This window comes from Gossypium raimondii, chromosome 13, assembly GCF_025698545.1.
Source record: "Gossypium raimondii isolate GPD5lz chromosome 13, ASM2569854v1, whole genome shotgun sequence".
Taxonomy (NCBI): Eukaryota; Viridiplantae; Streptophyta; class Magnoliopsida; order Malvales; family Malvaceae; genus Gossypium; species Gossypium raimondii.
In genome coordinates, this window is record NC_068577.1 from 15,847,128 (window position 1) to 15,863,210 (window position 16,083).

At 34.9% G+C, this 16,083-nt stretch overlaps 1 non-coding gene across 1 annotated transcript; it reads right to left on the minus strand.

Annotated features, from left to right (window-relative positions):
• Nucleotides 1-3,144: 3,144 nt before the first annotated feature.
• LOC128036341 (small nucleolar RNA R71) lies at nt 3,145-3,251 on the minus strand. Its single transcript, XR_008193139.1, has one exon. It is a non-coding gene; the product is annotated as a small nucleolar RNA R71 (small nucleolar RNA).
• Between the last annotated feature and the right edge of the window lie 12,832 nt (nt 3,252-16,083).

The following is a 16,083-nucleotide window of genomic DNA, read 5'->3' on the forward strand; positions in this document are numbered from 1 at the left end:
CGGTTGAGTAGAGACAGAAAGAGGAAGATGAAGTCAGTCCCTCTCAGCCACCATAGGACACTGTGCCACTGGGGTGTGAATTGGACTCGCAAAAGTTGTCTTCCCGTCGGTCTTCTATTATTTTTTTAAATATTTCTCCACGAATTTATTTGATGAAAACGATGTTGAATGATATTTTGATTTTGAATTTTATTTGCCAACCCATGAGCTAAATCTTATAGGGTTAGGATTACATGATGAAACCTTTATTTTCTTTAATGGTTAAAGCATAGATCTAAATTAATTTACTATTTATTCAATTATTTTTATTTCTAAATTGTATGCGTGCAATCCCTAGACATAGATGACTGTTCGACATGCCCATAAACTAATTTAATTCTGAAAAGGTTGGATTAGTTGGACCGAAATTGAATGATATGAGCAAGTATTCGATAGATACTTGTAGTAGACTCTAGACAGAGAGCAGTGTTCATACAGAAGGAAATAGTGTAGGGTATCGTATTAAAGGCCTATAGACACGGGCCAGGTAACTTGAGGTTTTTTGTTCTCGAAAGAAGCAAACCAGTTTAGAACCTTTCTGAGTAGTAGATTGATTACGTTGGTAAGGCGTATTATGTTGGTAAGGCATTATGTGATTTAGGAGCAAGTATAAATCTAATGCCTTTGTCTATTTTCAGGAAGCTGGGAATCAAGAAGGCAAGACCCATAACAGTCACGCTGGAGCTAGCTGATCGGTTTTACGCACATCTAGAAGGTAAAATTGAAGACATGCTAGTAAGAGTAGATAAGTTTATTTTTCCAGTCGATTTCATTATTTTAGAATGTGAAGCTAACAAAGATGTATTGATTATCCTTGGAAGACCTTTTCTTGCTACAAGTAGAACTTTAATCGATGTGCAGAAAGGTGAACTGGCCATGAAGATGAACGATGAACAAGTCACGTTCAATGTATTTAATGCGCTGAAATGTGTTGATGAGAATGAAAAATGTTGTGCCATTGACTTGATAGAAATGTGTTCATGAGATTTTTCCATAGCAATTTTGGATGTGATGAAGGTTCATTTGAGCGAAGACCCTTGTGCAGTTTGCTGGAGTAAAATAGACCTTTCAGTTTTGATGAACAATGCTTGGTAGCTCCTGTATATCTGCATGGATCTGTTGATGTCAAGGCATGAAAATGGGGGGCACATTTAAAGTTGATGGATAATGCTTGAAGCACTACTAGGGTGCTCATGTAGAGCAAGACAAACAGTCCATGGGGTTTTGAAATATTTAACTTCAACAATTTAAATATTATTTTTATTTTTATTTCATTTTTTTCGATTTAAATTTCCCTTGTTTAATAAACTGTAGGAGGGGAAGAGGTTGGGGCGCAAAGCTCATTGAGACGAATCCTGCAAATAAAGAGAATGCGCACAAAGCATCGAAGGAAGAACCAGAGGAAATAGAGTTTGTCAGCATTGAGACTGACCGTGAGTATGTAGAGGACACAAATCCCTGACTTGCACTGTGGTTGTTCCACCTCCTTCTACTGAACTGTAACTGCACAAGACTGTGACATCGATCGGTTGATTGATAAGCTCACAGAGACCAACAAGGATGGGGCTTAAATGATCCCAATGAAGATGAAGTAGAGGTACAAGGTTGCTACTCGTAAATCAACCCGTCAGACAGAAAGAAGTATCTATAATACATTCCAAGCAAGGAAAGTTTTCTTTTTCTTTCATACATATTGCATTGCATATATTTTTCCATGACATTGTCTGTATATAGATAGTTTGTATATATCTATTCATACATTGAGGACAATGCATCCCTCAAGTTTAGGGGTGTATTGTGCATTTAGGTTGCATTACCTATCTAGTATGTATGTTCATCCTAGTATAGTTAAGTTGTTTGTAAATGCCATGTGACTATTAAGTACTGTTTTACCTACGAGAAGTTTAATCTTCACTTGTGATGTTCGATGATGATATTATATTCTTCAATATATCTAGAACATGTGATAATGGATGAGGCGAGTTTAGCTTAGGTTAGATTGTGTGAAAATTAATTCTTAAAAATGAGATGTACTATACTCAGTCTTTTTCCTTTTTGATTATAGCGAGTGTTTTCTGATGAACTTAGGGTTTTTGAAGCCAAACTCAGTCATTTTGCCACGACATTACTTAAATAAAGGACAAAAGACACTCCAATGCTTAGAATTACTGAGTAAGTCATCACCATTTTGTTTGCCCCATCATGCTGTTGACTAGAAAGGTAAGCCTGAGTAAGAGTGTGTAATAACGAAAAAAGAGTCGCTCCGCTGTAGTAATGGGATAAGTAGCTAAGGAGGTAGTTGTTTGCTCCATCCATCCTTTTAGTCAAAAGCCTTAGCTTCAAAAGTGATTTTTATTTAAATTGTGACATTATTGAGTACTAGGTAATTCGGTGTATGCTCAATTGTGATATGTGACATGTGACATGTGAAATCCCCTAATGTTATAAAAGAAAAAAATAAAAATAAAAAGAATGGATAAAACAAGTACAAATAAATATCTTGAAAAGGCTATGAGTAAAGGTTACAAAGTAACTTGAGTTTAGGTAACAAATGAACTGAGTGCATTAGGAGATATTTCCTATGGCCAGAAAGCATACATGAGTACTTAGGAAATTTTGTTTTTAGGGACAAATTTTCTGCACTACTTTTGTTGAAACGAACCTTTGTTGAAACGATCCTTTGACATCCGACCAAGGTTTTATAGAAAAAAGATTGCTGAGAACTGATGTATATGTTGTTCTTTTCATAGATTAATAGTAGAAGATAGTTATATACAAGGGAAAAACTTTATGCATATTTTGCTTGAGGACAAACAATAACTCAGGTTTGGGGGTGTATTAACTCTTAAAAACAATATGTTCAATTTGATGGGTTGCAAGATGAAGATTCGAATGCTATTTAGCAAATTTTTTAAAAATATACGACACATCACATTTAAGATTAATGAAATTATTGATGATGCCATATGCTTATAGTTATTCCCATTCTCTTTGATGAGCAAGGCAAAATAGTGGTTGAATTCACTTAGACGGGGTTCCATCACGACTTGGGCTTAGATGATTGATAAGTTTCTGTTGAAGTATTTTCCAATGTCAAAAACAAATAAGTTTAGGAATGACATCTCATTTTTTGCTCAACTCGAGCTTGAGACGTTATATGCTGCATGGAAGAGATTTAATGATCTTTTGAGAAGGTGTCCTCATCATGGGTTATCTTTGTGGCTTGAAGTCCAAACATTTTACAATGGTTTGAATCTCATGTCTAGACAAATAATGGATGTAGTAGCTGGTGGAACACTGAATGATAAAACACCTAAGGTAGTTATAGAATTTATTAAGGAGATGACACTGAATAACTATCAATGGCAAGTTATGAGAACAAAGTTTACTAAGACAACCAATGTTTTTAATATAGATGCAATTGCTACGTTGGAAATTCAAGTGGAAACGCTAAGTAAGAAAATTGATGTTTGAGTATGGACAAGCAGATGAATTAGATAATGTAATGTGATGCGATAGGAGATGGGATGATCAATTTAGAATGCTTACCCTTCAATTCTAACATGGAGCACAAGCAAGTCGACTTTATGGGTAACTATTCTAGACCTCAAAATAACCTCTATAGTAATAATTATAATCCAGGATGGAGAAATCATCCAAATTTCTCTTGGGGTGGTCAAGGAAATCAAAGATCACTACCGCCTTAGGGTTTTCAGCAACATTATTAGTAAAAAAAGAAGTCGAATATGGAAGAAATATTAATGAAATTTATTTTAGTTTTAGAAACTAGATTTTAGAATTCTAAAACAACTTTGAGGAATCAATATACATCTATTAAGGGACCTAAGAATTAGATTAGTTAGCTTGTTGATTTGGTTTCAAACAGACAACAAGGCAGTTTACCTAGTAGCACTGAAACCAACCCAAAAGAGCAAGTTCACGCAATCACTGTATTAAGTGGAAAGGTGTTAGTCAAGCTTGAAAAAAAGCTGAATCTAGAAGACGTTGAGAAAAATGATGGGGTTGAGGAATGCGAAAAGGAGCATAGCTGGTGATCAAAGAATACAACAGCTAATTCCATATCCGACAAAAATGAAGCAAGATCGTATCAATGAACAATTTGGTAAATTTCTTGAAATTTTTAAAAAATTGCATATTAAGTTACCTTTTGTTGAATCCCTTTCGTAGATGCCAAAATATACAAAATTTTTAAAGGAGTTGATAACAAATAAAAGGAAGTTAGACGACCTGTTCACTATGGAGATCAAAGAGGAGTGCTCGGCTATTCTTCAAAACAAAATACCCACCAAGCTCAGAGATCCAGGGAGTTTTACTGTCCATTGTTTTATTGGTAACTTAAATGTTAAAAAAGCATTGGTTGATTTGGGTGCTGGTATAAATCTGATGCCTTATAAATTGTTCAAACAACTTAGTCTCGGAGAACCAAAACCCACTAGAATGAGTATTCAATTAGCTGATCTGATCAATTAAGTGTCTATAGGGAATTATTGAAGATTTACTATTAAATTTAATAAATTTATATTCCCTATTGATTTTGTTATGTTGGACATAGATGAGGATATTAAGGTACCCATGATCTTAGGTCGACCCTTTTTAGCCACTACTAGAACTATTAGTGTTGTGGGCAATGGTGAACTTGTGCTAAGGGTAGGTGATGAAGAGGTTGCTCTTCAAGCACATGAATTTGTGAGAGTTTCTAACGAGAGAGATGATACTTGTTCTTTTGATAATGTTAGCAATCGTGCAACTCAGCATTCTTTGCAGGAAATCACTCATGAATACATGTTAAAATCACATCCTTTTCAAGGTGAAAAAAATCAGGGGACGAGTGGAGAGCGAACGGTGCAGGTTGATGAATTAGATGAACGACGACTAAAGGATTATGAGAAATTGAGAACATTCAAATAAGAAACAAAGCATTACCATGGTGTGTATTTAAAGAGGACGACCCAATTCAAAGTTGGAGACAAAGTGCTGTTGGACAATTTAGATCCACGAATGTTCCCTCCAAAGTACAGAACATATTCCCAAACAGAACCTTTGAGGTAACATACCCTGATTACGAAACATTCAAGGTAAAAGGTCATCAACTCAATCTTTATTTTGGTAGTAGTATTGATAATGAGAGGGAAGACCTCTGACTCCGAAATTCGACTTAACCGTAAGCTTAAAAAAAGAGAAGTTGAGCTTAGACATTAACTAAGTGCTCCTCGAGAGGCAACCCCAGTGTGCTTTCTATTTTATTTTAATTATGTTGTGTGGTTAGTACACTTATTTTTCATTAATACTTAAAAAAATGAAAAAAAAAAGAAAAGAAAAGAAGAAAAAAGTATGAAAAAGAATTTGAAAAAAAGTGGTCCACATGGTCTGGGGTAAACCACACAGGTGTGTCTCAGACCGTGTGACTACTGGAGCCAATTTTTCAAATAAAAAAAATAAGATTTGAGTGAAGTCACACGGTTTGACGATATGGCCACGTGACCCACAGGCCCATGTGCACAGTCATGGGAGAAGCAAACGACAATATTACACGGTCTAGGTGATGACACACGGCCTGGTGACACGACTGTGTGAACACTAGAGCAATTTTTAAAAGTTTATAATAGGCCATAAGACCGTCTGGCCCACATGGTTTGGCATATTGTCATGTGCCCTTTTTTTTTTCTTTTAAAGCTAGTTATTTTTTTCTTTTCTTCTTTTTGTTTCCTTCCTTCCCAAACCAAACACTTCCCGCCATCCTCCTTCCCTTGCGTCACCCTATCGCTGTCATCCCCTGTTCCTTCCTCATTCCATTCCGACCTCCATCACCCCAAACACCTCCACGCCTAAGTCGCTGGAACGATGGAAATGTGCAAGTGTACACAATTGCAACAAGTAATAAAGTGACAAGTAAATGTCGAGTTATCATACCTACAGGGACTGTGAAAAGAATTATTTATGAATGCTATTTAAAACATTTTGGTGAAGAAAAATATTTTGTTTCAAGAGGGTGATTAAAAACTAAGATTTTAAACTAAGTAAACTAAATAAATAAATCTCAAATGCACGATTTCAAAATACGATTTTAATCAAGATGACATAATTGTGTTAGATTAATTACATTTATTAACTTAGAATTATTAAACTCATATTTATATTGTTACGAATAAGTTCACGGCAACTCAGTAATTTGCTAACCTATGAACATACTCACCTACCAAAATCCATTTATCTCTTGACTATATCCCTATGTCAATTCAACCGATTAAACAAATCTTAATAGGCAAATATGTTATTGCACCTACATACTTATTAAATCGAAATAATATCTTATACATATCCCTATGTCAATTCAAATAATTAACTCGATTTAATAAGTACATAAAAGACTATGTGAGGTAACAAAGTATCCTTACCTTGAAACAGTTTAATCACAAACATCTTGCAAGTTATGCAAGGCAAATGTATCGTCAGATGCCGTTGCTAATCTAACTCTCAGCTACCTTAGATGATTAAACATGCACTGATTAAGTACTGTGTCCAATACTTATAATTTCAATCCTTTTAAATAATTAATTCATTAGTTACCTAACAATTGTAATGCAACAATAACTTTGTCATGATTTTACTTAATCAAGCATCTTACCGAGGCCTATAACAACATAAACACAATTTCAATAATTTTAAAAAATGAAATGCAATCAACCTAACACGAATTAAATTCAAGCTAAATTGATTAAATTAACCATTCCAACAACATAAATTTTCGTAGATATGTTCAGCATAACAACAACAAAAATTAAAGAGATAGGGAACAAGAATCAAATCCGGTGTTTTTCCGTGGCTTGACTAGTTGCTCCGTTCTTCCTTCTCTATTGTCCTCATCGACCAAGGCTGCTATGAACACTTATTTGCTGCTCCAAATAGCTGTTGAATGCCCCTTTACCAAGAGGAGAAATTAGCAAGAGAGCAAGGGAATTTTGGAATGGAAAACAAGAGAGAAAGTGGAGAAAAGAGAGGAAAGATGTGAATGCTTGAGGTGTGTTTCTAAAATGACCAGCCTAAAGGGGGTTTTTATAGTTGAGGAGGGCTGCTAAAATAGCTAAAATTATCAGCCAAAGAGCCCTCCTTTGGCCTGCTACACATGTGGCAAGGTTGATAGTTTCAACTTTGCTAATTTAGGCTTGGGGCAAATCTATAAAGCCACAAATTGTGGAGGGGTTTGAATGCAACTTGAACAAGTCTTCAAAGGCCTCTTTGAAAGCTTCAATAATCAGCAAATAACCTGATTTGGGTCAGCTCTTGGGACGATTTTTGGGTTGTCCATTTCTTGGTAGGTTCAGTTCACTCGGTTCACTTCAACTTGTGTAACAACTCGAATTTGGGGCTTGTCGGAATAGTGGTTTCGGGACCACAAATTTGATGAGGAAAAAAATTATTTTCATTATATTTTTATGGTCTACAATTTCACAAAATGATTTCGTGAAAATTTCATTCAAAAATTTTGACGTTTGGGCACTCAATTTAGTCAAAAGGACTAAATTGTAAAAAGTGCAAAAGTTGAGTTCTATATGTTAGAGGTGTCCAATTGTAATGAAATCTTAAATTGGAGGTCTTTATATGGTAATTAGACTATTGGTTAAGTTGGTGGACAAAAATGGGTATGGTTAGGCATGTTTCCAAAGTTTTTCATTAAAGGCATTTTGGTCATTTAGTTATTAAAATGAATTAATAACAAAATTAAAAGCCAATTTTTGTCCATCTTCAACCCCTAGGCCGAAATTTGCATGGAGAAACCATGGCTAGGGTTTTTCAAGCTTCCAAGCTCGATTGTAAGTCTGTTCTATCCCCGTTTTTAATGATTTTTATGTTTTTGAAATCCTCGTAACAAGATTCACCTATTTTTACCATTGTTTTGAACTAGGGTTTGTGTTTAAAAATTTACCGATGAATGATATGCATGTATTTTGATGTTTTATGGAAGAATATGAATGTTTGGAGTGTGATAAACGATTTGTACTAAGTAATTTTCGATGAAAATGCCTAAAAGGATTAATTTGTAAAAGTTATAAAATATGTCACAAGTGTGTGAATAAGTGAGTATTGTGGACTGCTATAGTTATGAAAATGGTTCATCTAGGCCTAAAATGCAAGGAAATTGAATAAAAATTATTTTACGAGCCTAGGGGCAAAATTGTAATTTTGTGAAACTTTAGGGGCAAAATCATAATTTTTCCAAAGTATGATTTTTGGACTGGAATGAATAGTGTGAATGGTATATAAGTTAAACGTATTGTTATAAATCAAGAAAGACGAGAAATTGAAATTGATCGATAAAAAGAAAAGTGAGAAAAAGTGAAAAATTCCCGAATGAACCTTTGGAATAAAAAGGGATACGAATGAAGTGATAGAAATGATCACATGTGTGGCACGGATTGTGTGTAGGCCACTATGTAAAAGTGAAAATGATGGTCACGTGTGTAGTACTATGTCCAGGCCACTACGTGTATCGGAATGATAGGTCGCATGTGTAGTACTATGTGCAGGCTACTATGCGTACCAGATAGCTTCAATCACGTGTGTAGTACTATGTGCAGGCTACTACGTGTATCGGATGGTAATGGTTACATGTGTAGTACTATGTGCAGGCTACTATGTGAACCGAACATCATTGATTAGTAAGGTGGTTGCTATGTGCTGATTCCACCGGACATCATTGATTAATAAGATGGTTGCTATGTGCTGAATCCACCGAGTATCTGTTATTATTCCGAAGTGTTCATCGGGAAATTGACTAAGTGTAATTGAATAATGAATATAGGTGTGAAATTGAATTGAATTTCGACTTATTTATTGTTTATTTAATGTTAGTTGCTTCGGCAACAGATGTGATACCATGTAGTTCGGACTCGATGATGGGGTCAGGTTAGGGGTGTTACATCTGTAGTATGTAGCGTCATTCACAATATTGGAATTCATAGCCTAACATATGGGTAAATGATATCCTCTCATTGGCATTACATAGTTGATGAAAAGTAAATGTTGCTACGGGTCATTCGTCTTTGTGATGAATGAATTGATTATTATTTGATAGTAATTGACTTTTCATGAAGGTAGATGTAATGGTTACCATGAGATAAAATAGGATCATATTGGGAAAACGAATTTACCCCAAAGAGATTAAGGATATCCTATGAGGGTAACATACTTATGACAAGGTCATTGGATGAGCATTGATTGAGTTACTTTTGTAATGGTATGTCGTTAGAGAGAGCTTAGTCACGAAACTATAGTGGAACGATACCGTGACCAAATGAGTTTATGATTTTAATAGAATTAGAATTGGGTTGAGAAGATTATTTAATTGGAAAATTAATTTATTAATTTGATATTTTTATTTTGGGAAATAGAAAAATAAATATCAGGTTTGATAAAAGTATAAAGTACTGGGTTAAAAGTCCAGAAAGTACTTGTAATTGGACCCAATATGGGATAGGCCCAAAAGCCCCTCATGACAAAGGGAGGGACAACAAACCCTGGTATTGGTAACTACGGTTTCCGACCCATATACCTCTAGTTAAACTAGGAGTTCATTTTTCTATTTGTAATAGGTTTTTAGGATTCAACAAAGGTTTTATTTCTTCTCTATATAAATAGATGGCACCAATAGGGCTATAAACAAAGCTTAAAGATATTGTTACTCTGCCTGAAAATATTAAGAGTTCATTCTCTAAGTATTAAATATATTTTTCGAAACAACAACTCTGTCAATTTCTATTGAGAAATTTTTTTTGTTTTCACACTAAAAGTAAAGAAAACTATTTTTGGTTCTGTGTTTGATTCAAATTATTCGAGCCCACACACGAAGCAATTCGTGGTAAGAGATAACAAAAAAGGTCATTCGGTTGAAATCCATGAAGGAAAAGGATTCGTCTAGCCAAAAACACAGGTGCGATTTCGATAGAGGTTTTATTGCTATAAATATCACAAACCAACTCAATTTTCAAAATTTTTATTTTTCGTTGTGCAATCAAATCGTTTTAAAATCGGATTCTTTTCCAACAATTGGTATCAAAGGGCCAGGTTGTGCTATGTTTATAGTATAAATCAAGACAGAAATTTTCACTTTTCTTCATGTATGATTAATTTTGATAAGATGTGGTATTCTTGTAATTGTACGCATGTTTAGGGGAATATATGCGAATGAATGTATGGTATAATTTTATTATTATGTATGATAAAGTGCTTTTGCCAAAGCTGTGATTCCTAGAAAATTAAATATAATTTATTAATTTATCAGGTATGTATACTCTATATCATGAAGTATCATCTACACTCAGGATTTAATTTTATTATTATAGAATAAAGTATGTGAACCAGCTTCAACAGAGGTTCGACTGGTTAGGCTATGGCTTTCCCCTCATTTAGTAGTGCAAACCATTGAAATTACAAGTAACAAAAAAAGAGGAAGAAAAGAGAAAGGAAGGATGATTAGTACCTTGAGCTGATGAATATGAAGAAACAGAGAGTGGGTAGAGCAAGCCATAAAATTTTTTAGGGCTTTAAGGTATTTGTTGAAAATTGGAAAAGAGAAGGAGAGTGAAACGACAGGATTAAATAAGAGAAAACTTACACAAGAAGTTAAGGCAAAATGAACGGTTTACACTCTCTCCAATACGGTGATGACGTCTATCGCAAGGAGTTGCAAAAATTTGAAAACTCACATGCGATAGCTCCAGTTTATGTTTGCTAAGACTAAAGAAATTTCGAGGATAAAATTTTCTAAGTGGGGGAGATTTGTAACACCCAGACTTGGTTAGGTCTTAAGTCTGGACGTGTAGGTCAAAGGAAATTTTGTTGGCACGATCCTACTCGCCAAATTGACATTCCGGCGCGCTAGTCAGGTGCATAGGCATTAATGGAAATTTAAAACAATAAATGTACTCTGTAAAGTATGTGTACATGTGGAAGGAGAAATTGAAAAAAGATGTCAAGCGTTCGTGAATGGTAGGGGATGTCACCAATGAGATAGTTCAGTTAATGTGTAGGTTATCACTAATGAGATAGTTAGAAATGAATGATTGGCCAAATCGAAAGTATGAAAATATTTTGGATTCTTATACACGTTTCTTTACAACTATGAACCACCCATACGGTAGCTTGATTAGGATTTCAACACGTGTCAAGTTAGCGTACGGGCAAGGGTTGTATAACTTTAGCTGACCAGACCAAAAAGGGGAGTTTTCTTTTCCTTCTATAATAAGTATTGATAAGTGAGTGAGGCGGAGGAAGCGGAAGACGAATTGAATTCAAGTTGTTTTACTCAAGAAGGAAAGATTTGGATGTAACCTAAAAGGAAAATACCAAATAAATTTTAAAAAAATACCAAATAACAAAGGAAATAAAAAATAAGAAAAAATTTTAAAAAATAAAGGATAAATATTCAAAATGATAACTAAATAGAGAAAATATATATTAAATGAAAGTGAAAGATAGAATGATAAACTAATGGATATGATGGACAGAAGGATAAATGTTCAATTGAACCCTTTGAGATATAAACCCCAACAAACTCAATTAATGGCTCTAATAACCCCTCAAAGAAATAATCCTTGAAAACTAGAAGGGCAAAAAATGAATTCCCACAACTCCTTAAAGAAAATCAAGAAGAAAATTGTTTCTAAAAATTAGAAGAAAGAAATCTTGCACAAAGAAACAAACTCCCGGAGTTACAAACTTTATTAATAAAAACAATTTTTCTCCCTAATGAACAATGAAGAAGCCTTTATATAGGCTAGCTAAGTACATCAAAATAAAATTCTAAAGTATAATGAAACTCTAATTAATCTAAATAAGTAGTTTTAAACTAAACTTTCTTATTTGCCTAAGAAACAAAAACTCTTAAACAACTTAAAATACTTAAACAAAATCCAAAATTTAGAATAAATAAATAATAAAATAATAAAACCTAATAAATACAATATTATGCTCATATATAATAAAAATTAAGCCTAAAAACTGAACCCGATATAATTTAAACTCGATTTAAAAGCCCGAAACTCATAATTCTCGTCATAATCCAGTCCAGAAATTCTACTTGCACAGTCTTCACTAAAACGTTCAAAACTTGATCTCTCGAACTCAAAATCGAGTGATTCAAAGTGCATTTCGAAGATAAAAGATAGATCTTCAAATGTTATAAGACATATAAGCCTATAAATACTTGGATCCCATCCAAAAATTCGTTTGATTTGCTTTGCCTTTGACATTGTTGTTGAGCCTTGAGGTAGTGTGAGAGCATCACATCCATGTGTCTGAAATTGGGCCTTGAGACTCGCATCAAGTATTTTCTGCTTGAGCCTAAAGAAAAATAGAATAGGCTCTTTCTCTCTCTTTACAAATTCTACAATCTTTAGGTTAGAAGAATGGAAAGAACGTATTCTTTATCCTAGAGTGGAAATCTTGATTTTTATCAATGAATTCTTTCTACCAAAGTAGTGATCATTGTAATCTCTAAGGAGAGCTTAGAACTGGAGCCGAAGCTACTATTAAGTTTAACAGGTGAGTCCCATGTCAACTCTTGCAAATGTATTATGCATGTTAGAACCTTCTCTGAAAATAAGCTAGAAATGCATGATGTGATGATTCTATGAGAAATGTATGTCTGATGAACATGCATGAATGATTCATATGGAATATGGACATGATCTCTGAGGTTAATGGTTAAAGTGTTTGAATAAGTAAAGTGTGTCAATGCGTTTTTTTGATGATATGTACAAGTCTGTCATGAGTAAGTCAGATGTGAACGAGTCTGATGTGAAGTGCATTGCATCTGTATGCATGAATGCATCTATTATGAAGAAGTCTGAATGGTATAAGTCTGTCAAGTATAAGTATGCATGAAGTGTCTATTTCTATCTCTGGAGTAGTCTAAAACGGTCCGACGAGATTAAAAACATGTATCTTTGATAGGGACAAGTCTATCGTCATGGCACTTTAAAAACCATATAATGTATGACCATGGTTGGGTCATGGCATCATATGGAATATGTAAAGAATGATCAGGTGAGTATTAGGTGGTGAGGGGAAAACCTCACGAGAGTGAGTTTAGGTGAACCCTGATCGTTAAAAACACCAATTTCTATAAAAGTGATTCTTTGTGGTTGTTTCTATTAAGGAAACGTCTTTGTTGAAAATCTCTCATAAGGAATACCTTTGTTATATAATCTATAAGGAGACACCTTTGTGGCGTAGCCTAAAGAAGTGTCTTTATGGTAGCTTCCATAAAAGGACATTTTTGTAGTTATATCTATTCAATGGATGCCTTTATGGCTATCTTTATTAAAAGGAAGTTTTTGTGGCTATCTCTATTAAAAGGAAGCGTTTTGGCTATCTCTGTGAAAAGGAAGCTTTTATGGCTATCTCTACTAAAAGGAAGCCTTTGTGGCAATCTCTATCAAAGGATTCCTTTGTGGCGAGACTCTAAAAGGAAAGCCTCTGTGGCTATCTTTTGGGAGGATGCCTTCGTGGCGTTATCTAAAGAATAAAAACAAATGATGAAATCCTTAAATAAGGGCTCAGGTAAAAAGAGGGTTCTCTCACTAAGTTCTGTCAAGCTTACCCCTTTGTGTTTAATGTCTCAGGTAAAGGAGTTGCAAGGAGGGACGACACCAGTGCTGCGCCAAAGGAGAGGCGAAGTAGGCACTTATGCATACAGAGTGAGGGTTGCACGAGTGTGTTCACGTATGATAGAAACAATTCGAACAAGTCTAAAAATTTTGTTTATAAGCCTTAGGATAACTCAATTGTGTTGACCAAAATAATCTAAGTCAGCAATATTACGTAGAAGATAAATAAGTGGGATAGTATAAGCAAATGTGATGAATAATTAACCTTGTAAGTTCTGTACATAATGTACGCCCAAATGTAATTTTGGCAGGTAGTATTACTAAATAAGATGTATTTCTTTGGAAATTTGTTTCTTAAACATGTATAAGTCTATAATAGTAATGTAACACCCATGATCTGGATCCGGTGAATCGGGTCAGGTTTATGGTGTTACACACCAACTCCTTTATTAAATATACTTACTTAGAACAAACTGAATGGAAATAACTATAAGGAATGGAAAAGAAACCTGATGATTTTCCAAAGCTATGAGAAACATAAAACAGATCTTAATAATAAGTGTCCTCCAGCCACTCAAGCTAAGGCTAGAAATCGCTGTGAGGAATCTAATGAGATAGCTCGTTGTTATATGCTAGCAAGCATGAGTAGCAGCCTTTATAAGAAAATAGATTGTTGTAAGACTTCCAAACCGATTCTAGACCAACTAGAAGACGTGTTCGGAGGCCAAGCTGCCTTGACTCGATAGTCGGCTATTACTAGCTAGACATAAGTTAAATTTCGTTCCAACAAAAAATTTTTCTACCCCAACGAAAGCAAGCAGATAACTCTTCGTTCCAATAAAAAATATCTCCGCCTTAACAAAATAAGTAGCCAAATTTCTACTCCAATGGAAAATCATATACCTACTAGTTTTTTAAAAGTTACAATTTTTAAGGGTTATAATTATAAAATGGGGAAAAAGAAACCAGAAAGGTGGGAAAGAGAAAAAAGAGGAGTCGCCCAAGTTTTCATGTAGCAAAAATCGACAAATTCCAACAAGAAGATGGAGTTTCTCTATCATTTTTCCTCTTGCTTCCTTTTGTAACACCCCAACCCAGGCCTAGGAGCTATGGCCGAATCTGGCGGTGTCACATTGAGGTGTTTAGAGAAAATTGAACTCGTTGGGAAAAATTCGTTTCTAGGTTTAAAAACCCCTTTATTATTATTTAACAAATCATCTAGTCAAAAACGTTTGTCTTGTTATCTGATAATGTTTAAACAAATTGGTCTAAAATTGCATAAGCTTTTTATTATTTTTTTAAATCCCATTATTTAAAACTCGTGTCTTTGAAAATGGTAATTATTTTAAAATTCTTCTTCTCCTAAACTTTGAGTTTAAAATATAAAAGCAAAAGCCGAATTAAAAATTTAAACCAACTTAAAGCCCTTATCACATAAACAAAACCCAACTTATCATTTAAATTACAATAAAAGCAAGTGTGATCGGCAGCTGTCGTGTGGCCACCTCCGAGTCTCTCGTAGCACCAAATCGCCTAAGGCTGAGGATTACCTGCATAGTTAAAAGGAGATGGTGAGTTTAGGAAACTAAGTGTGTAATCCCCTACCAAACAGTTAGCATACAACATGCAGTTACAGTTTGGGCCTGAGCCCTAATCAGTAATAGCACAGTGTGGGCCTTAGCACGATACAGTAACAGTGTGGGCCTTAGCCCAATACAATAACAGTATGGGCCATAGCCCAATACAATAACAGTGTGGGTCTTAGCCCAATGCAGTAACAGTATAGTGCAATAATGCAACCCATCCTAATCCAGACAACACACCACTCCGTACCACCAACACACCATGTGGGAATAAAATTGACCCACCCAGCCAACACACCAATATCGTAGCAAACCTGCCAGTAACAGTATAGTAACAAAGCTGCCAGTAACAATATCACAGCAAAGTTGCCAATAACAGTATCGCAGCAAAGCTGCCAGTAACAGTATACTTCCTCTATAACAGTATCCCAACCCCATGTAGTATGTCATGTCATAAATCATACGTGTATGTAGTATGCCATATTGAGTAACATTCGTGTATATATATCATAGAGCAAATCGGTCATACACATATTTCAACTCCTAAGGGTATAACAGTTATTTTACCCTATGGGGGTATTTCAGGCATTCTACCCTTAGGGTGTATTTCAGTCATTTTACCCTTCGGAGGTAACTCGATCATTTTACCCTTCTGGGGTAATTCGATCATTTTTACCCTTCAAGGGTAATTCAGTTATTTTACCCTTCGGGGGTAATTCGGTCATTTTACCCATCGAGGGTATTTCAGTCATTTGCCCATAATTCACCTGTTGGGCTTACCACTGGAGCGATCGCACGCTCGTATGGACTCAAATGTCGTGTTATCGGCTTTT